Source organism: Gambusia affinis, linkage group LG20, assembly GCF_019740435.1.
Source record: "Gambusia affinis linkage group LG20, SWU_Gaff_1.0, whole genome shotgun sequence".
Classification (NCBI taxonomy): Eukaryota; Metazoa; Chordata; class Actinopteri; order Cyprinodontiformes; family Poeciliidae; genus Gambusia; species Gambusia affinis.
This window is the reverse complement of record NC_057887.1, coordinates 10,238,848-10,260,755: the sequence shown is the minus strand read 5'-3', so window position 1 is coordinate 10,260,755 and position 21,908 is coordinate 10,238,848. Positions and strand designations below refer to the sequence as shown.

The 21,908-nt window shown below is 39.6% G+C and overlaps 1 protein-coding gene across 2 annotated transcripts in view; it reads left to right on the top strand.

Moving 5' to 3' along the window:
- The first annotated feature begins 395 nt into the window (after positions 1-395).
- Positions 396-21,908, top strand: part of tbkbp1 (TBK1 binding protein 1) — a 59,245-nt gene continuing 37,732 nt past the window's right edge. The window contains exons 1-2 of one of the 2 annotated variants that reach the window (XM_044103189.1): positions 396-717; positions 9,471-9,563. The gene's annotated coding sequence lies outside the window, so the exon portion shown is untranslated. The remainder of the gene's footprint in view (positions 718-9,470; positions 9,564-21,908) is intronic. The other variant, XM_044103188.1, reaches the window with a different exon arrangement.

Genomic DNA, 21,908 nt, shown 5'->3' with positions numbered 1-21,908 from the left:
GGGGGGAAGAAGTAAGACGACAGTTTGTGCTTCACATAAGTGGGGCATTGACCCACATTATTCCCATGGCTGTAAAAGACGCCTCCAGATCCCGGCGCTTCGCTGTGGATCCTGTGCCAATAACTCCAGCCACGTTTTTCCTCACAGTCCTGCAAACAGAAGGTGTGAAAACAAACAAAGCTGATGTATGGAGGATGTAGCATTTGGAAGAGGCATGTGTCTTTAAATGTAAGCTGTTGGAAAAGCGTGGGCTATAAATAGATTCATGCTTTTCCACGCTATTGTTTTTTTTTTTCAACCCCGTGGAGGATGAAGCATGTTGTTCAAATTTAAATTCTAGCCGGACTTGAATGTTTGATAAATAACCTTCCACTCCAGTGTGCTGCTGACAGATTGGACTGGAAAATGCGCGGTGACTCAGGCGGTGCATGTTCTCGTTAGGAGGAAACTAACGCTCCTATTCCCGCGACATCATCATCATCATCATCCCACATTAGTGGAGCTCCTCAGTCCTGCTCGGCAGCATCACCAGGAGGCGTGCTGAGCCGCGCCACAAGAGGAGCAGAGCGGGCTTCCACCTGGACTCACCGCTACACCAAATTAAATAAGAGAATAACAATAAGCGAGGACGCGATTTTGCTTTAGGAGGAGCTAAGCCTCCACCAACGGAGGTGGAAAAAAAAGGGATGCTATCCACGGATCGATCAGCTGGAGCGCGTAAGTTATGCGTTTTCTACCCAAACAATGCGATGTGGTTCGTTTCCTGCGTGTTGGATGGCGACGTTTTAGTGAACAGAGTGTAGAGGGTGTGTGGGGGGGAGAAGAGGTAAGGCCAGACGAGGGTTGCTTTCCACAGATCTGTTCATGTAGTATTACTACTGTAGCGATGTGTTTGCAGTGGGCATCGCTGATGGGGGAGGCGGCGGGAGGGGAGGGAAGGGGGTCGATCTGGAAGCCGCTGTTTGCAACATCAGCACCAGTCTGAGCGATGCCCTGGCCGCAGGCTGGCGGCCAACCTTCAGCTCCAACTCGGTGCTAATGGTAGAGCGGTCCGCAAGAGCCCTGGTTTCATCACAAAACATCACAAAACACCGCGAGCAGCGGGAAATTCCACAACACAATTGCTTCATTTTGATCTCAACAGGATTTAGATGTCCATGGACAAGACAAGTTACAACAAACCAAATGCTCACACAATTCAACTTATTCTATTTGGCAAAACATATACAGAGAGATCAACCTGCCTGTGAGCGTTTGAGAAGTCCTGTAAAAATGATCCGTAATTTTTAGATCTTTTTTTTTTTTTTTTTTTTTTTTAAATCTAGGTGCTAGGAGGAGAGGATTTTGCTGTGCCTTTGTTGAAGTTTGAAAGTTTTTTCATTTTCTCGCATCATTTACTCAGCTGAAAATATATGTTGTGCACATAACTATGAAGTGGTGGATACATGACGCTTTATCCTTTGGAGAACCGCCTCTTGTAACAGTGACAGCTGGTTATGTTTCTATCAGCGTTGAAAATCTAAAGGCTAAAAATATTCGCAAAAAAGCTGAAGCTTATCTACTGATGGGAAGATTTGGAGAAATTGGATTTGGATTCTCAATTGGATTGCGGTCTGGACTTTGACAGAGCCAATCTAACAGATGGATATGGTTTGATCTAAGCAGCTATAGCTTTTGCTACATGTTCTGTTGAAAAATGGACCTTCACATTTTTTCAGAAGTCTTTTGGGGTAGTCCAGCATTCCCATTGCACGCTGTTGCCACTACCATAGGAGGTACTGCGTTCTAGATTATGTGCCGTGTTTGTTTCCCTCCATAAATGAGGAAATAATAAAATTGCAGTCTCTTCTGAAGAGAGCAGTGCACCTTCTTCCATGTTTGCTTCTATATGGCTTGTGGCATAAAATGAGAGTTCTTATGATTTTTCTCTGCTGATAATTATCCTATCAACATATTCTCCCACCTGAGCTGTTAGTCTCTACAGCTCATCCGGAGTTACCAAAAAGTTCTTGGCTTGTTCTCTAAAAAATGTTCTCCTTCTCTGAGTAGTTAGTTTATGTGGACAGCCAGGTCTTGGTAGGTTTACAGTCGTCCCATACTTTCAGTTTCAGATGAGGAGCCATTACTGGGATATTGTTTTGTCCCTGATCTTTCCATGATCCTCATGATACCCGCTCTAAAAAAACTTCCTGAGATGTTTGTCTTACAAAGAAGACTGTTGCTACTGGCAATGAAAGTGCATGTTGTCATCAAAGTATGGAAACCTGAACTCTTTTGATGAATACAGGTGTGAAGGATATGAAGGCAACTCGTTCAAGTGGCTTTAAAGCTTCAAATAAAAGTAAAATGACAGACAAATATGAAGGAAATAAAAACTAAAGATTCTCCAGTTAGTATTCAGTCTTACTTACAGGTGATGTTAAAAAAGTACATTTAAATCAAACACCTGCCCACTCGCATTAATCTCAGTGTAATCTACCCAGTGGTTTGAATTATAAATCTGACAGCATTAGTAACAAAGCTACACTTCCTTTTTTCCTCTGAGGACGATATGATTCAAAGGTTAACTTGTGTTTTTGTTGCCTGTTCAGAGGAGAAAACAGAAATCACATCGTGCCCTTTTCACCAACAATGGAGAAGCCTGTTTGTTTTTGTACCTGTGCTGAACAGCTTGTGCTGAAACTCGAAGAAAAACAGCTGCGTGTTCAGCCATGGCTGAAAGTTTTAGCAGTGGCACAAAAGTGATGTTTCATAACTTTTTAAAATGTTTCAATAGTTTGCTAAAAACACTCATTTTGAAACTCAAGTGTGTACTTTTCTTTTAATGTGCTTGCAATATTTAAGCAAGACACAGACAGACATTATATTTACCAGGTCAAGTAAGTCTTCCCCTTACTTTTAGGCTCAGTCACATTCACCTGCTGCCAGTGGTGATCAAGCTCTGCACTGTCGAAGTCATGATTCTCTCCTCCTGAGGAGATGATATTTACAAACTGAAACCTCTTTAGCAACTGAACCTCTCAGCTTGACGTCTTGGATGATCCACAAAACTGTTACAATAGTGATTACTTGCACCTCCTTTCCACTGAGCGGTACGGCATGGAACGGTGTGGTTTGGCGCGCTATTTTATCGTGCATCATGTTCAGAAAACCATTTCCACCACCAGTTCGACTGCCACTGGGTTAAACCCAAATGCCTAAAGTCGTGTCATACCTGTACAATCACTGAACTGTGCTGCATGACAACAGTAGCTCTGCAGTAACCATACCATTGTCTTATGGACCTACAACTGAAGCGAATCTAAAACCAGCCCATGGGTTCAGTACGGGCTGGTTTGCTTTTACAATGGAAGCAAGACAAAATAGCGTACCAAATTACATTGAACAGGGCATTGTGCTTTTGATTATAGGTAACTATTGCTGACTCAAGAAGTTGATGTTGCCTCTTTTTATTGAAATTGTTCTGTGGAATAGAAGTGCATGAGAAAAAGACGATGTTACATTCTGATTGAACTGCATCAAAATGAAAATTTTTGGTTGTACTTAATTTCCACGTTCAATATTGCTGCTGTAACCGCTAACCAATATTTACTAATGTCATATAGTATTATATCTACTTCCCTTCCCTTTCTGGACTGTGAATGAGTATATCAATGAAAATCTCTTTCTAATTTAGTTAAACATTCCACAATTGTGTGCTGTGTCGCTATCACTGTCAAATACCCAAACAAATATCACGTGCTCAACCCCTCCCCTTCCAAAACATAAATATAAACAGGATCAAAATGGAAATAAACATTGGTTTTTAATATCAGCTATGTTTTACTGAGGTGACCAATACCAATATTAATTGCGATATACTCTTCATTCCTAGTTTGAATGTCCAAGTGTTGTTGAAATGTTTCAACATCAATCAAACGGACCTGCGTTGATGTCTGTCTGTACTAAATTTAAGTTAGTTCATTTTGTTAAGAAATTAAGTTGTTTTTTTTCTAAGTTCTCATAGCTATTTGCAGCAAATTGATTTGTATCCTCTGTGAAATATTGTAAAACAAAAAATTTCCATCTCTGCAAAACTTAACATCTCTGTTATGGTCCAACCCTTTTCACCATGTCAGAATATAGTAGAAGAGAACTAATAGAAAATCAGCTTCTTTAGTCATGATTCTTTGGGAATTCTTGATATGGGAGGATTTGTATTGATTGTTTTGACTGTGCCAGTCCATTTTCTACACATGAAAACACAGAGTTTGTTAATCATGCGCAAACTCAGATCTGTTTGAATCCAAATCAGTCATCCTCAGGGGCTTTGCTTGGAGTTTAATCTGTTGCGAAGCTGTAGATCAGCCAAGTGACGTTCTCTGCTGTATGGGAACCATGAATGAAGGCTAAAACACACCAATAAGTAAACAGAAAAAGAAATCAAGTGAGGCTTTGAAGAGGCCACGTTATGTTTATGTGTAGTGAAAAAGAAGCCACAGACCTTCAGAGAGCCTGGAGCGTCATTGATTGAGACCACTTTAAGAGATTACATGAAAAGTCTGGCTGCTTGGATCATGAGTAAACAGCTATGTGCTGCTGCAGAGGCCCAGCAGAGTCAGGGGTAAATAAGAAGAAACCACAAAAGGGGAGTAATTCAGCCCTCAATATTAATTGAATCTCTGCAATCAAACAGACTTTTTAAAGAACTGAATATTTTAATGTGGCAGCAGCCCTTACCCGAGGTCAGCGGGTCACATTAAGAACCTCTCATTCTGAGCATCAATCTGCAGTTTCGTCACTTCAGTTGAACCATTCAGCCTCCCTTTTCCGGTCCCCCGGGGGTCTCGTCAAAAGGAGCTAACATAAGGATGTGAATCATACCTTCACCTCCTAATCACCAATCACTCAACCGACGTACCGCTCTTCAGTTTCCATATAGGGCCTGCGCTTGTTTTGCTGATTTTCTGCCTCTTTCATCTTGTTTATTTTCAACCTTGCGCAGTTTTTAAATTTGATTTCAGCAAACCCCCGTAAGGTTGAAGTTGGTGTTACGTGCTGATTAACGTTTTGTTTAATGTTAGAGATGCTCTGAAGCGAACGTGTGTGTGATTTTGCTGTGAACAGGATTGAATTGTCCAAGGACACAGTGCACATCAGCAGCGTGTGCTACGTCGAGTCTCTGTCGCTTTTATTTTTATAGAAATGAGACAGGAAAGCTCTTTTATTATAGATGATTCACAGTCAGAAACAAGCTCTTGCAGTTTTCACTTGTGGAGACAATTAGAGCGTGTTCAGTGGGGCTGAACTGTGCCAGCTGACCTTGACGAAAGCTGTATTGGAGTTACTCCGGTCTGAAGAGAGCGTATTCATCTGCGCTCGGAAAGGGGAGGTTACTGACGCAATCAGACCGGGAACATTGGCACCTTTGACTGAACAGAGGAAGTGTTTTATGTTGCTGAATGAATTAAAAAAGCAGAAGCTGAAGAGATGCGATTACTATTCCAATGACATGGCTCTTTAAACTGAATTATGTTGTGAAATTTCTGATCTTTTCACTAAGATCTTATTTTGTGAACAAATAAGTACACATATATGCGGTGGCAAAAGTAAATGAGAGTACAGTTTTAAGTCTTTGGATGTATGTTTCGAACAGCTTTGCACTTCTAGAGAGTCAGTTTCCTATTTTTCTTGGATTGGATAGTTTCAGGTCTTGTGTCAGATTCTTAGTTGGTTTTTGGAGTGGACTTTGACTGGACCATTTTAATACATTAATGTGCCTTGATCCAAAGCATTGTATTGTAGCATTGCCTCAGTCTCTCATCTTTTGAAGCCTCTACTCTAGGGGTGGGCACTCCTGGTCCTCGAGGTCCTGCAACTCTTAGATGTCTCCCTGGTCCAACACACCTGAATCCAACAGCTGAATCACCTCCCAAGTGCAGTCAGGTTCTCCAGAGTCCTGCAAATGATCTCATTATTTGACTCAGGTGTGTTGAAATAGAGATACATCTAAAAGTTGCAGGACACCGGCTCTCGAGGACCAGGATTGTCCACCCCTGCTCTACTCCATAGGCGTAAATCCCCAGAGGGCTGGGAAGGGGTCCAGACCCCCCAATCTTGGAAAAGTCTAGAATTGTCCTCCCCCCAAAAAATCATTGAAGAAACATTTGTATTTAAATATTATCAATATGAAAAGACAAAAGAAGCAAAAAACTAAATAAATCTGCCGTTTTTCTCAGAAAAAAATAATGAGATGGGAAAAAAAAAAGAATCTGAATGCAATCATTCCTGTAATGTTCTTTGGAAGAACTGCAAAAATAATGTGTTTTCTCTAAGCCTTGAGACCTTGGACTTTTAAGCTTTGCAGCTACTTTGTAAAAGATGTGCTGTACAAAAAAAATAGTTAAATTGAAGAAGAACGGCAAAAATTGTGAACACATATTTGCTCCTTGTGACTGTTACAAAATCATGTTCTGATGTTTCATTGTTCTCAGCAGTGTCACGCTGAAAAGGGGTCAGCATGAATGACTCAGGTTTGGATTTGATGATGATTTGAAATTGTTATTGGAAGATTATCATTTCCACGTATTTGATTAGCAGTCGCTTCCTCCTGAAAAATAACGTTACTCAACGGAGCAGTGCATTTTTTGAATGTTCTTGTACGATAAAGCTGTTGCTATTGCTAGCTCTCGTTAAGATGAATGCATGAAATCATTATTCGTATGAGTTAAGCTGTTTTGTAGAAATGTTTATTATTTTCCTGTGCATCAGGCTAATTTTCTTATGGATTTTGAGCTAAATAAATAAACATTTTGTGGAGTAGGGATAAAATAAGACAAATGCATATGTGGGGCTCATGCTTTGTTTTTCCTTGTGCATGTGTAAGATATGTGTGCATGTGGGTGCCAGTCATTAATGTTTAAGTAGTGTTTGAATATTATACTGTCAGACAATGGTGTCACAATTGACTTTTCTTTATTTTCCTTATACTTTAGTTCGTAGTTCATGGTTGACTTAATGAGTTCAAGGTGCATAAATCCCGCTGGCTTCAAAACAATCCCAGATCATTGCTTTGTTTGAGTGCCTGTATGGGTTATTTGTGCTGATATATGTTCTGGTGTGTGTTGTGCATTAGTCTCATCTGTGTAAAAGGAGATTCTTCCACGAGGTTAGTTAGCATTTTTATTTTATTTTATTTTTTTGCAATGGCAGCTTGTGGTGCCATGTTCTCCTCAGAGAGAAAAGTCTCTTTTTCTGGCAAATCTTACCTGTTGAGTACAAGATAGAGTTGGAGAAGAGATGCTTCTTAAATTTGCAGAGTAGTAGCTCTCGAGGATTGGATTTTGATTCACCCATGTTGAAACATACGTATGTACTTTTGATTACTAAATGACCAAAAGCCCTGTGTCTATAGAGGACACACTCAACACGGGCCCTCCTCTTTATGTCTTTTGCATACTGAGTAGCAGCATACATTGCTTCTGGTAATTGCTGGGTGTAAATAGTTAAGTTTAAATCAGTCTTTGCATAATTGTCTTAAAACAAAATTGAATGCAAGTAAAAATGCAAAAAAAAAAAAAAAAAAAAAATCCTGTTTTTGTCCATGTGATTTTTATATGGTTAAAATAAATGAAGTATGCTCCTATGGAGGAACTAATTATTTTAACTTAGAAAATTTAAATTGTTGCACTGATCCAGATTTTTTTATCACTCTTTCCAACCAATCATAATATTTTCTCATTAATCAGATTTTCTTTAGGGCAGACTATGCATAAAAACCAGACAGTTTTCTCCGCTGCTGGATGGTGATGCTGTAGTTTCTACTTGAGACTCAGTAGCCACCACAGGAACAAGAGGTCATTTATCTTGCTTTGCAGTATCATTATCGGTGGGCAGCATACATTAGACACACACACACATACAGCGTGTCCTGCCTGGAGACTGTGCTGACATAATTCACAGATTGATAATTTATGCAAAAACCCTCGTTCACTCGCCTCCTGTGCATTTTGCAACACTTCCTTACTCACTTCTACGTTTCCTGCCTCTGGTTTTGTCAAGTGATGCGCTACGATCATGGTCCTATGCATAAACACGGACGTTTATGTAAGACACATACAGACTGAATCATTAAATGAAGAGGGTGGGCAGAGGCCCTGCTGGCTGATGGAATATTCATGGACGGCTTTCAAGGGTTGGAGAGGTGAAGCAAAGAGGAGACAGGGAGGGGAAAAAAAAGACGGAGTGACGCACTTTTCTGCCCCTGTCCTTTCAGGGAGTTGTACAACTGGTGTTTCCATTTGGCTCCTGAATAAGTCAAAGGACTGCAGCACCAGACGCCGCTATAGATTTTGTTTTCCAAATGACACATTTCTGTTTTAAGATTCATTCTTGGATGACTTTATCTTTTAAGTACTAATATCTGACTTCATTTTAGACAAAAACGTCTTGGTTGAATAGAAATAAATGTAGATTTAAATCTGCCAGGGGTATGAATAATTTTTTGGCATAACTGGATAAACTGAGGATAGTTTTTTTTTGTCTTTTTTTAGCTTCTAATCAGTAGCAACAGCAAGGCCAAAGGGTTTGTTGTGCATGTGCAGGCGATCAGGTATGTATGTGTCTCTGTATGCAGGTTTCCAACCTCTATCCATCATGGCTAAATGAGTGAGAGACAGAGAACAGCCGTGACAGGTTGCCACTCAGATTAGCGTCGTGATATAGGGAATTGATTAATTAGGAAGTTGGGTCTTATTTTAATCATGTTTATAAAAGGCACCCCCCTATCAAAAGAGGCATGGTGCTGGAGGTCAAACTATTTTCATGTTGATTCAGAGAGAGAGCAAAAATATTTCCTGAAGGATGAAGAGAGAAAAAAACGTTTTTGGACTATGAAAGGTGATGAGCTCAGGCTGGCGAGTTGGTCTCTTTATAACCACTGTCTGCATGACCGACAATTGAACTCACTGTGGATACAAACAAGCCTCTAACATCCGGACGTTTGATCCATGGAAGACTAATGGAAGATCAAAGTGGCTTTTAGTCTTGACAGGGGAAAAAAAAGATTATTATTATTATTATTATTATTATTATTATTATTATTATTATTATTATTATTATTATTATTATTATTATTATTATTATTACATTTTATGAATGCTTCCATATTTATGTTGATAAGTGAGAAAACATTTGGGAACTTGTGGCTTAACAGACGCTGTCAACGCCGACTGTTGTTGCCATTCATTAGCTATCCATGACTTTCTGTTTCCCTGGGGTATAAATATGATGAGACAATAACCCTTATTTATCGTTGCACCATTTACAGTGAGTAGGAGGATAAAATACGTAAAAAGCTCACTGTTAGAGAAGTTCAGCTCAGAGTGGCATCTTGGGGTCACAAAGTCTGCATAACAGCCATTAGAAGATTTCTACCTGCTGACTGCTTGTTTAAGGGGCATGCCAAGAAAAAGCTTCTCCTTTTCTTTCAGCGCAGATCAAAACACGAGGTTGTTAGACTCTGCGGGGACCTTGACTGGAACTGTTTGAAGATCACACGTTTTTGCATTAAACTCTCCAGGAAGGTATGTACGCCGTTAAGTACGAGATCTATGATGCAAGGGGGCCAATTCGTCTTCCAAAAGTACAGGAAACCATGTTGTAGTGCATGGCATGACAAAGTCTTTGAAATGCCAGCATTTTTAGAATAAAAAAAAAATGAAAACTGAAAATGGGACATCATTCAGTCTTTTGAGCAGGATAGTGATCTGAATCAAACATGAATCAACACAGAAATGACTCACCAGACATAAAAACATTTAGCTATCTACATCATGTCTTGTTGAATACAAATGAAATTGCATGATGCAAACAAAAATGCTCAAAACATTCACTCAAATATTTTCCTGATTGGACAAGAGCTGAAAATACATTATGAATTTACACATCCTGTTGCCTAACATGATTTTAGGCACATCCAAGCGAGCTTGACAGAAAAAACAGATGGGTTCTTTTGGAATTCAATAATTCTCTATCACCGTTTGATCGTGATCATCTACAACTTAGGTGTAAAAGTGCCTCAAAGGAGTATGTTTTGAATCATTGATCTTGGAATTCTTGCAAAAATGTTAAGCTTTGCTTCGTACAATTTGATTACTTCATATTCTTCATCTGGGCTTGAATGATGCATAAAGTATACAAACGGATCATTCTGAATGCTCCAATATTGTGAAATATTGGAGAGGACTAAAGAAGGTTGTATAAGCTTTACAAGCAGTGGAATTTATCCAAAAATAATATTTTGAAACACAGACTGCTCCCACTAAGCCCCGCTGAACATATCTAGAGGTTAGAATTGTTTTGTATTTCTCAGTATGAGAATATAAAAGCAGTTTATTGAAAAGTAATTTTTTTTTTTTTTTACAACTTGACCGGAGTTGCTAGTACATGTGTCAAGACGAAATCCATGATAGTTAGAAGTTCATACCAGATCTTCACATGCTGCAAATTGAAAGAAAGCTTTCCAAAACACTAAACTGTATATTTCTTTCTGTTTTTTTTTTTTTTTTTTTTGCTGTGTTTACTGTTGTGACAGACAGCTACTGTGATTGAATATGCTTAGCATGTTTGGTTGTGCAGCTTATTTTCTTCTTTTTGATACAGACATAATTTTGCTAATGTTTTGGTCATCCAGATGCTTGTCATACTCAAAACTGTTTAGGTGCTTGAACAAAAGTAGTATCAGGAGCTGATTAGTCTATAAAAAAAACAAATCTCTGCTCTATCGCTCATCTATACCCTGTCCGTAAAGTTTTTGTGGGCCAAGGGTGGCAATTGTTGTACTTCTCCCTCTTCTACTTAAAAGCCAAAAGGAAAACGAGAAATTTGATGGGCGGCCCACCTGTATTCGTGTCCTACTCTAAACCAAGACTTTGGACTTTAGATGAGTCACTTAGCAGAAAAGATAAAAAGGCTTTCCAAACTCCTCTTTGCTGCTCCCAAAGGGAACAAACTCACACCTCCCACTGCACCGTCCCGGCTGTCTTTCATTGTTCAGTAGCAACCCCACTGACAGTGCCGAAGACTTTCTGCTAGTGCAGAACTGAAACACGACAGATTATTTGTAATGAAACAACAGCAGGATGACATAATAGGGTGGTGGTTGCTGTTGGACACCTGCTGGACACCTGGTTGCTGGGGAAACTGGAAAAAAAACGTGATGTAACGGCGATGCAACTCTCTACACCTACTCTAAACACAATGCCGACCAGTTTACACTTATGTGCAGCATATGTCCAAGACGTTAGTGATAGAGAATGGGAATGAAGTGCTTAAGGAATGGAAAGAGACAGCAGCTGTGTGTAAAAAAAAAAAAAAAAAAAAAAAGAGGAAGAAAGTCTTTGTCGAATCCGGAGTCTTTGGACTCGCTGGGGATACACGATTCTTTTTGTGTCACAGGAAAACCAGGTTACCCATTTGCTTGCCGCTCGTTACAGGACTGCTTAAACTCCCTGTGGTGCACCTAAAAATATCTGCTCACACACTCTGAAAATGGCCTACCTGTGTTTGGTGAGGAAATGTCTTGTTGACAAATCCCAAACATATTTCTTTGTTGTTCCTGCAGCTTCAAATTAATCTTGTGCTATTTTTGTTTTAAATTTCTAACCATAACATGTGCAGAGGGTAATAAATTCTTTTATAGATTTTTTTCTGTATTTTTGAGATACCACAAATAAAGTTGCACCAGTGAATCACTTCCACCACAGAATATGATTTCTGATATCCATATTTCTTTGGTTGCAATTATTGAAACGTTTTCATTATATTACAACAAGGGTACTCGATAAATCTATTCATACAGCTTGAACTTTCAAATATTTTGCCACGTTACAAAAACAAATTTCAATGTGCAGGCCTATGGTACTTTGGAGGAGCTGCAGAGATTTATAGCTCTGGTGAGACAGTTGGTCGATAGTTGTAGAACCATAACATGTGTAAATACGCTGCGCAATACATCAAATTGCAATCAACATCAGAATTTTGCTTTCAATTTCAATATGTTATTTCCAAAGAATGGTTTAGCTGCAGTACAGTAGATGCAATTGGCTATATTGTTTCATGCAATATGGATTTCAAATCTGCTTATCAATAATATATTTGAGCAGATGGATAGATTCTCATTATCCTTTATGTCCAAATTTATACATTCTACATTAAGAATTGTGATTAAGATATTAAATATGAATGTGATAAAAAATAAATATAAAAGTTAATAAATGCAGTGTACATCGATCAACATAAAACAATAAAATAGTCTTTGTTTTTTGGGGTGTAGGAGGACCCAGTATCTCTAAATGTGCAGTCAGATGATTCAGGCGTGTTGACGTCATCTATTGGAAGAAAAAAAGCAGTTTCTGCTTGCAATCTGACCTCGCTAACAACCTGTCACTGAACTGACTCAGGATACGAAGAATAATTACATCTGCGGGATAATCCATGTGTTTGCAGCCGGGCCAGACCCGGCGCATGGATTTCCAATAAATAACGCAGCTGAAAAAAAAAAAAAAAAAAACAGTGAGCTTCAGGCAGAGTGACACTCGAGACAGAGAGAGATCACTCAGGATCTGTTTGTGCTCTGCAAGCTGCTGCTTTTTCTACCACAAAGCTAGATCTTTACATCAGCCTCTTTGTTCTTCGGTTCAGTATATCCGGCTGCGAAAACCTTCCTTACACCTTGAAACTAGAACTCCGACCAAACAGTAGCAAGAGCAATCAAAGAACAAGCTCTGTCCTCGACAAACAAGCTGGTCGCCTTTCTTTTGCAAGGGGGACTTTGATTTAACTCTGGTCTACATGCATGACGTGTGCAACATTGCATGACCTGGAACATATGGCCACACCAGCCTAACAAGACTGCTGTGGCGCTTGTGTCTGGTAATTGGCTGTCAACGTCAGCTCCTCTTCATTTTCTGCTAAGTAGAAAGAACAGTCCAAGGCAGCATGTGGACCTCTCTACTCAGATTCAGGCCTCAATCTGCTCTCCCTTTTTGCAGTCCAGCATCTCTGGGGAGATTTGCACAGTCTGATGTTCTAATATTAAAAAATATATTTTGTCTGTTATAAATGTTGACGTAGTCTTTTGCGTCTCTTATCTTAGATGTTGCTGTTCCCCAGACTCCCAATTTGAATTGCTTGTTGTAGTTCTTTCTTTTACTCTTAATTCTAATTCCATAGTTTATGTTACCCTGCTTGCATTGCTTGCTTGTTCAATTTAAAATTTACTACTGTCTGGTACCATCGAAGGTCTTATAGTATGTACAGCACTATATGCCTTTGAAACCCTCACTCATTTTGTACATTTTTCTAACTACTTTGCCTGTATTCATATAATTGGTTTGTATATTTTGAGGTTATTTTTGTATATTTCCTATATTTTATATTTTTAGACTTTCACATGCCTTATAAACCTATTTGAGTCATTTATCTCCCTTTAGCACAGCTTCTGCTATTGACTATCACTCAAGAAGCCTTTTGTGCAATATTTTTGCACAAATTATGTTTTTTCATGTACTATAATCTACCATTTAACTGACTTTGCACAAAAATAAAATTCCATCAAAATCAGTTTTGCTGGCAATTTTAAAACAAACAGGCTCAGTTAACACCCTCCATGCCCAATCCAAAATATCTAATTTCCAACCCACTCTCAAATTTCATATTGATAGGAAACATATTTTCTGTTATGTATTCTAAAGTCAGCATTAGTTGTTATGTAAGGGAAGGAATAAAGTTTAACAAAATGTTGACACATATTTCTAACAAGCATTTTTGTATTCCAAGTGGCATCTAAGCCTCTTTATTAACACTGATGCACAGGGAGTAATCAAACTAAAACTAATCAGGACAGAAACCATGAGACAACATTGACAATCTCCTGGCACAAAGTTGGTATAAATCTGCATCCACCGTGAGCACATTTAAATTTAGAACAGGCCGTTTGCTCGCATCCTCTATTTTGCTAACTGACGGTCTCATCATAAGTCCTCTAACATTTTGATCTCTGTCCTGAAATCACAAAACATTTTGGTTCTGCTGTTGCTAACAAAGGCCGTGTAACAATAAACCTCCCAGCTGTCTGAGCTAACGTTCCGCTGCTTTTTCAGCCTCAGACATGTTTATATGTGCTTTCGCTTCTGTCTGTGAGCATCTCTCAGAGTATGAGCTCTGTGCCAATGTGACATTCACATCATAACCAGTATCTTACACATGGCTGAATTAATACCCTCAGGATAAAATTGGTGTTGGCTCTTCCATGACCTCCACTGTACATGCCGGTTTTATTATTTTCTCCAGCATCATGAAACCAGTCAGTGCTGGAGATGAAACGATTAGCTGGCAGTGAATTTGAAAACCAAGTAGGGAAAGAATATAAGAATGTTCAGATCCACCTCCTAAAGTGTGTGTTCTTTTATTTCCCTTTGTTTACTGTTTTGAGTTATTTTGATTGCTCTGTCTTCTTGTTAACTTATTGTTGGTCAGTTTCTGGATCAACAACACCATCTTTGTTGGAAACAAGTTTTTCTTTTAGCAGTTTATTGTTTAGTTTGTGGTTCCTGTGATATTTTCTATACAGATGCAATAAAGATCCAGTTAATTCTTCTGCATTAATTTCATACTATCAGCAACCTTACAGATGAGTACCCGCTCTCCTTAGAAGGAGCAATACCACCAGTAACTGGGGGGCACAGCTTAATGATCAGCAACAGGAATGAAGAAATAAGACAAAGACAGAAGTGATGGCATTCGTCCATCAACATGCTGCAATGCCATTAATGGCTGCACAGATCGCCTCTGTCTACTGCAGGCCCTCATTTTATCTCTCTGAGAACGACCACTGAAACTTTGCTGTGATTTTGAAAGCTAATCTAGAGATGTCCATTGCCTAAAAGTAGTGGCAATTTAAATGGCTGTATTATGTGTTTTCCAGGGACGTAATGCCACAATCAAGCAACTATGTTACGTTTAGTTGTTATAAAATCGTTGTATATATCAAAACTGACTGAAAGAAATTTGGCTTCATAATTTGACTCCTTGAAATTGGACCTCTGTGTCTTTACAAATCTCCTACCCTTTCTGACACTCTGCCTTCAGCACAATGTCACAACAATGCTTCTTATTATGCGGTTGAGAACAGTTACGAAAGTTGGACTGAGAAGTAGTTTATATGATGAGCTCCTCAGATGGTCAATTCCAAGGAGGAGCTTTGTGGAAAAGGCAGCTCTTTGTGGGATCATGTCTTTAGTCACCCCTGAACAGCTGCCACTGGAAAGTCAAGGCTTCCTCACAGATGCAACAAAAAATCAAAGCAACAATCCAGGAATGCTTTTGATGAGGGAATAACACTGTGACATGATATAAATCACAAAAAAATTCATTTCACTTAACACTTAACACATTGAAAGCATGAGTGAGATGCTTGACAACATGCAGTGGGCGAAACCTCATAAATGGCCAAATTGTCTTTACAGATTTAAATCCAGAATTATTTTATTCAGCCAAAACGTTTTCTTTTTCCTATTGGGAAAACCCTCAATTTTTCCAAGATCGCAAAAATAATATAACACTTGACCACACATCAAAGAACTTGAAGTCTTTCTTGTCATTACATATATCAAGCCTTCCTTATCATTTCTGACTTGGTTTTTGCATGTTTTCACTGAAAATGCAACAATTATTGTTTGGTGGTGAGCTCCATGTCTTTGAGGTTGAACGCCTTTTAGCCATCAAACTAATCTCAAGATCTCTCCATCTGATTCAAGTCAGGATTCCAGCTGGGCCACTCCAAAATGCTAATGCTTCTTCTGGGCAGAGAAAACATGTTTGTAAATTAAAAGATTACTTAAATAAGATTGGGCATAACTGTATCTATATTTTAAAGTATTTGTATTGTTCAATTGTTATGCAGAATCCAGCTGTCCACTTTGGAGCTGTGGAGCAACTCGAGTACATTTTCAGTGCTCTTACTCCTTCCCCCCCCCCTCAGAGTCTCTTTATTCCCTGAACACACACTCGCATACTTGCATATTACACACGCAGATAAAAAGAGCCTTTCCTCATATAAAATGCAGCTTTCTGAAGAAGTTGATTATCCATAACACAAGTTTTTGCTGTAGTGTGCTTCATTTTACATTTGCAAGACTTTCCTCAGGAGAATGAGATTCTGTTTCACACCTTTGTGTTTCACACTTTTTGGGTTATTGGATAGTCCTAATTTTCTCACACTCGTCCAAACAGCTGTTTGAAGGTCATCAGCTGAGAGGAGTTAGATGTAAGGGCATTCACTTGTTACCATGGAGGTCATTTTTGTCCGTGTCCTCACAGGGACAGCCATGTATGCACATGTTCCAGTGTTACAGAGGGAACATCTTTGGAGGCCGAGCAGCTTTGTCCTTTTCCAAGGACTGTGACTTCCATTAAAATAATGCTCTGACATCTTGACAAAGGGCACATGTGCAGCTTTAAGCTCAACACACATGCTTGATCGGTAAGGTTTACATCACCTGAATGAGCAGACGTCTTTACTCTCCAGCTGAATGACGCCACACAAGATGTACACACTCCCCCCAACCCCAATCCACCGTCTTTAGCGTTATCTCGTAGTCTGTCTGATCCGAGCTTCTGCTCTCTTCCCTCTCACACATCATGTTGTTTCATCCAGCGTGAAGCAGCAGCACCAGGCTTCATTAATTAATCATCAACGTAAGATCATCATATCAGCTCTGAGAGCCAATTAAACATTTGCTTTTATTTACTGTCTTAAGCTGGCAGTGATCTTAATTTCCTCAAATAATGGAGGCTGGAATTAAACCCGTTGTGTAATTCAGATATAGCAGAGGGGTGGTTCAATGAAATGCCTCGACTCACATAAGCATCCTTGTTCTTTTTTCATGGCTGTTCTACTGCTATTCTTGTTTTTATTCTGTGTCTTTACACACACTTAATTTGCCAATTATGTGCTTTTTGTTAGTCTTGAGCTTCTTCTGTAAAGTCAAGCCCTTGGACAGTTTGTCAGTCTTTCACAGGACAACACAGAGACATGCTGGACAAATAATCATGCACACGCATTCATGTTTCATTTTACACTGTATGATGTAGGACTTAGTAGAAGCTAGAAGTCTCAGATAGGTAAGTGAGCCATCATGGCAACAATGAATGGAAAGCTTGATGTAGCATTTGAACTCTAAGAATCGGGGACGGATGATGAGAGTGAAGAAGCTGAAATCTAGAAAGAGACAAAACTCACAACCCAAGATTTTCTTGCACAAAGGATTCTTTCAACGCAGAGGAAATTCTACAATGGGAACCTGATATTAAAGGTCAACCTTTATACTAATTGATGTTTTTCAATAAATCAAACTTGCAACAGTAGTTTTTCCCTTGTAATGCAGTCCATGTTGACCTTTTGATTGTTGCCTAACAGCTGGAAGGATTCCAGTCTAAATGTCATCTAGTTTCTGTGGAGCTTCAATGTTCTCCATATTATATGTGGGTTCTCTCTGAGAATCCTGACCATTTCCATCAGTCCCAAAATATGTGTAAGTTATCTGGTAACTGATTATTGCCCTTATGTGTGAGAGTGCAGGATTTTTAGAGTATTTCCACTTTCCACAAGATTTTTTGCAAAAAAAAAAGAAAATGGAGGATGTCTGTTAAATCTTATTTGGGCAACTAATGTCTTGACAAATTTCTAAACAGTTTATCAGTATGCAGGCAGAATGTGGCCTTCAAGTTAGAAGATGAGAAAGACTGAAATATTTCCCAATGCTGTCATGAAAATTCACATTTATTCATCTTTCTTTTCTTGATGTCAATATAACCAATTTTGGTGCAGATTCTGCTTCTTCCTTATATTGTCCCCTGTTTTGGTGTCATGTAACTGATAAACCTCCATTATTTTGTTTACTTATCGACATTAAGAGCAGTGCAGAGACTCTAGGTGTGGCTTCCTATGTTGAACATGCAGCTCAGGCGCTATTGGCAGAGCGTGTGCTGAATGGTATCTTTTATTAGCTACACCTGCATCACAGATACTGCACTGGGTTGTGAGTCACAGGCAAAACAAGAAGGGAAGGTTTTTTTCCCCCTTCTACTGTACAGACTACTGTAGACGTTATATTGTTGCTAAACAACTGGCAGAATAAAGTGGTAGTTCTTATATGCTGGCATATTTCCATCTATTTCTGAGAGAAAAAGGGCAGACTATCCATTCCATCATATGTTCAAACATGAACATACTGTTCCTATGGTTTAATATCTTTTTCACTGGATGCTAGTGAATGTGTAAAGTGTTTTTTGTAGCATAAAGCATCACAAGGAGAGGATTTATCAGAGGGGCGGCCCCAGAGGTCCACGTTTACTCTGGAGGAGCTGCAGAGATCCACAGCCCAGAAGCGACAATCTATTGGACAGGACAATTATCATTCATGTTTGCCAAAAAAAATCTGCCCTTATAAAGAACAGGCAGTTTTTTTTTCCTGTACATGCAAATACTATTTGCGTAGCCCTAGTCCTTGAACACAACGTCTTCTTGGTGAAACATGAGCTTCTTTCATAAAATACATCAAGGCTGAGTTCAAAAACGTTTTTGCCATTTCCGTGTGATTTGTGAAAGAGACCAAGTGGGTCCAATGAGAGAGTCTCAGTCTTGCATCAGCTGACTTGTGTAAGCGTAAACTGGCTTTGTGGCTCAAGTTTCTAATATAGCAATTACAGATGGTCTGTGCAGCCAGCTGCCTGGGGGATTTAAGGCAGAAGCACACAGACACTGACTCTGTGAAGCTGCATATTTGAACCACTTCATTTCTCACAAGAAAATGGCAAGACGTTCGCTGAGACAGAAAAGATCTCTAGACTTTCCCCTTGGGTAGTTACTTCAGCGGTGATGCTATTTGAAAATAGAACAACGCTGATTAGGCATCACAAGCCGCTGATGTGCTTAACCCTGTAGGAGTGCCCTGACATTCATTTTATGTTTGATACTGTATGCTGAACCCGAGGAGCTTCACCCCACATCCGCTTTCATCCCTCCGCGAAGGATTTTTCAAAGCCTGCATGTGTGAGGGATCTGGCCCACCTGGATTTGTGTCGCGTGAATGGCCAAACGGAGCTCAGAGTCTATGCTCAGAGTCTTTGCAGACCCTAAGCATATATCTAGATGTAGATATTTATGTGCTAGAATGGGCTGGTCAAAGTCCAGACACAAATCCAGTAGAGAATCTATGATTATCCATGTTAACTCCATTAGCATGCAAGTTTGAGATTGCAAAGTGACAACATTTGAAAAAGTTTCATAAGCTGAATGAACGCCATTTTTTTTTAGGTGCTTACTGTTGGTATTTCCCTCAGCTTTCTCAGCTTCCTCCACAACTCAGCTGGAGTTGTTCCCTTTGCTTCCCTTAGGGTCACACACAAACCTGTTTGACCCTGAAAATTGCTGAAGTGCAGTTTGTTCACCTCCGTTCCATCAGGTTTGTTTATCTCCTGCCCTATGCTGCCTTCAGACGGAGCCTGTATCATTCCCAGTCAACTTAATACGCACAAACAACAACAAAAAGTGTCTCGAGATGAAGTTGAAACAGTGGAGTCATTTTCGCATTCTCAGCGGACTCATTATCATTTCTGTTTCACTTAATCATTTGGTTCGCAAAGTAGTAAAAACAGTTATTAGAGCCGATGATGTCTGTATGACTTCCGGGCTAACTGTCTCCACTACTCAGCCACATTTTTCTCTTCATCATATTGTGCATCTCATCTGCACGCAACAGCCATCTTTCACTGTAGCCTCCTGGCGAGCCGAGTGTGCAGCGAGAGAAAGCATTGCGCTTGTCTTCCTTAATGCTCTTTTCGCCGACTGAGACCAAATTATAGTCTTTGTTTCACCGGGAAACACACAGGTTCTTGTGAGTCATCCAGCTTTAGCTCACCCAAGTCAACAAAGTATGAGAACACTTAATTTTTCCTCCAGTTGTGTTTGTGATTGTGTTTGCAGCCATGATTCACTTTTTTAATTGTTGGCAAATAAAATTAATTTTTATCAAAAAGATTTATTTTCTGTGCTTCTGGGCTGCAGCTTAGCGCAGCTTTATCTCATTTTCAGAGCAAGAGAATCCAATAATGAGGGGATTAATGTCTTTTGTGGGTAAAGTTCTCATTCAAAGTCAAGATAGACTTTCTTCCCTCCAGCAAATAGAGAGAGAGAGGTAGAGAGAGAGGTAGGGGGGATGTGATGAACTTGGCGGGTGAAAGGCAAGATGGATGAATGTCAGGGAGAACGATGGGAAAGGAAGACAGCATGATGGTGGAAAAAACAGGCTGGAGGAGTTGACGTTTAACTTCAGCATCCGCAAAAAATAAAGATTAGGGGAGCTTTGGTGAAGGAGGGGAAAGAGAGATTAAAAAGACAGAAAACTCTGAGTTGAGGGGGAAAAAAAATACAGCAACATAACTCATTGTCTCCCTCCTGCCCCTGCCATCAATCTCCCAAATGGCAGCTGCCTCTCTCTCTCACACACGCACAAACGCATGGACGTTTATGGCCACCTGCGTGCACAGCTGATTCCCCTGGTGATGAATCATGGAGCAGCATGGCACAGCACAGCACGGCATTTGTTAGAGGTGGTGTTTTTCTGCTGCGCTGACAGGCTGCATAAGCACTTTTTACTGTGTGTTCCCCTGTGAGTGTGTGTGGGTGTGTATTGTGGCAGCTGGGACCCAGGCTGTTTTGTATGTGTTTTAGCACATACTACATTTCTGTCTTTAAATGAGAGTACATGCTTTTAAGTGCGGTTGTATGGCATTGCAGTCAGTACCTTACCCGGAGAAGACAGCAGTCAGACTGATCTTGAGAGCCAAGCAAAAGCTACTTGTTTCCTCCCTCTAAAACTATTTAAACTGAAAGCTCCGTCTAACCCATAAACTACAAGAACAAACCATAGAAGATATTAATTAACACTCATTAGCAGCCAAAAGAAATGTCTGGGCTTTTCAACTGTTTTAGGGTCATTTTTAATGTGCTGAATCCAAAAATCACATTGGCTTTTCTCAATCAGGTCAAGTTTCTGAGCTACAGAGGCAACATGAGCATCAAAATGCATGACTTGTTCTCACATATGGATCGGTTTCCTGAGAGTCTGGGATCAATGAGTGATGAGCAGGAGGAGAGATTCCATCAGGACCGAAAAGAGACGGAGGATTTAGCACAATGAAGACATAATGTTCAATTTACGTGCAATTACCCTTATAAATGTACCCAATTTTTATTAATGTCAGAAACAGTCTAATATATCCTTGTCAGTGCTCAACAATGCCTGTGGATTATTTTTGTATGTACCGTTTGAGTGTGCATGTCATATCAACTCCTCTTCGACATGTTCAGTGCATCAGGTTCATGCCTTCGTTTACCATTTCTCTGAGGTCAGAGAACAATCAGAGAAGTCCGTCCACTGTTTTATACCAAGGAGCCTTGAAACACAGCCCACTGCTATTAAGCTCTGTTATCCAGAATGCTGCAATGGCTGACGGCAACTTAGACGAGTGAGAACATTTTAGTCAACCTACATGTCTGATTATAGGTAGCCACACTCTGATGTTCAAAACTTTTTTTTTTTCAATTAAGGTAGAGCACAAAAGATTATACTGTCACTGTTATGAAACAAGTATGTCTGTTAAGCTGTCATTAAAGCACAACCAGAATCAACCAGCTGAATAATATTTTATTAGCATTTGGAAGTCGGCAACAGAATCCTGATTCTGATTAGAATGTGTTATTTTAAAGTGGAGACATCGCAATTTTAAGCACCTTTGTTTGTCTAATGATGGCGATGCTCTCACTCTAATTAGCTGCTCTCCTTCAAGTCTGTTTTCTGTCTTAT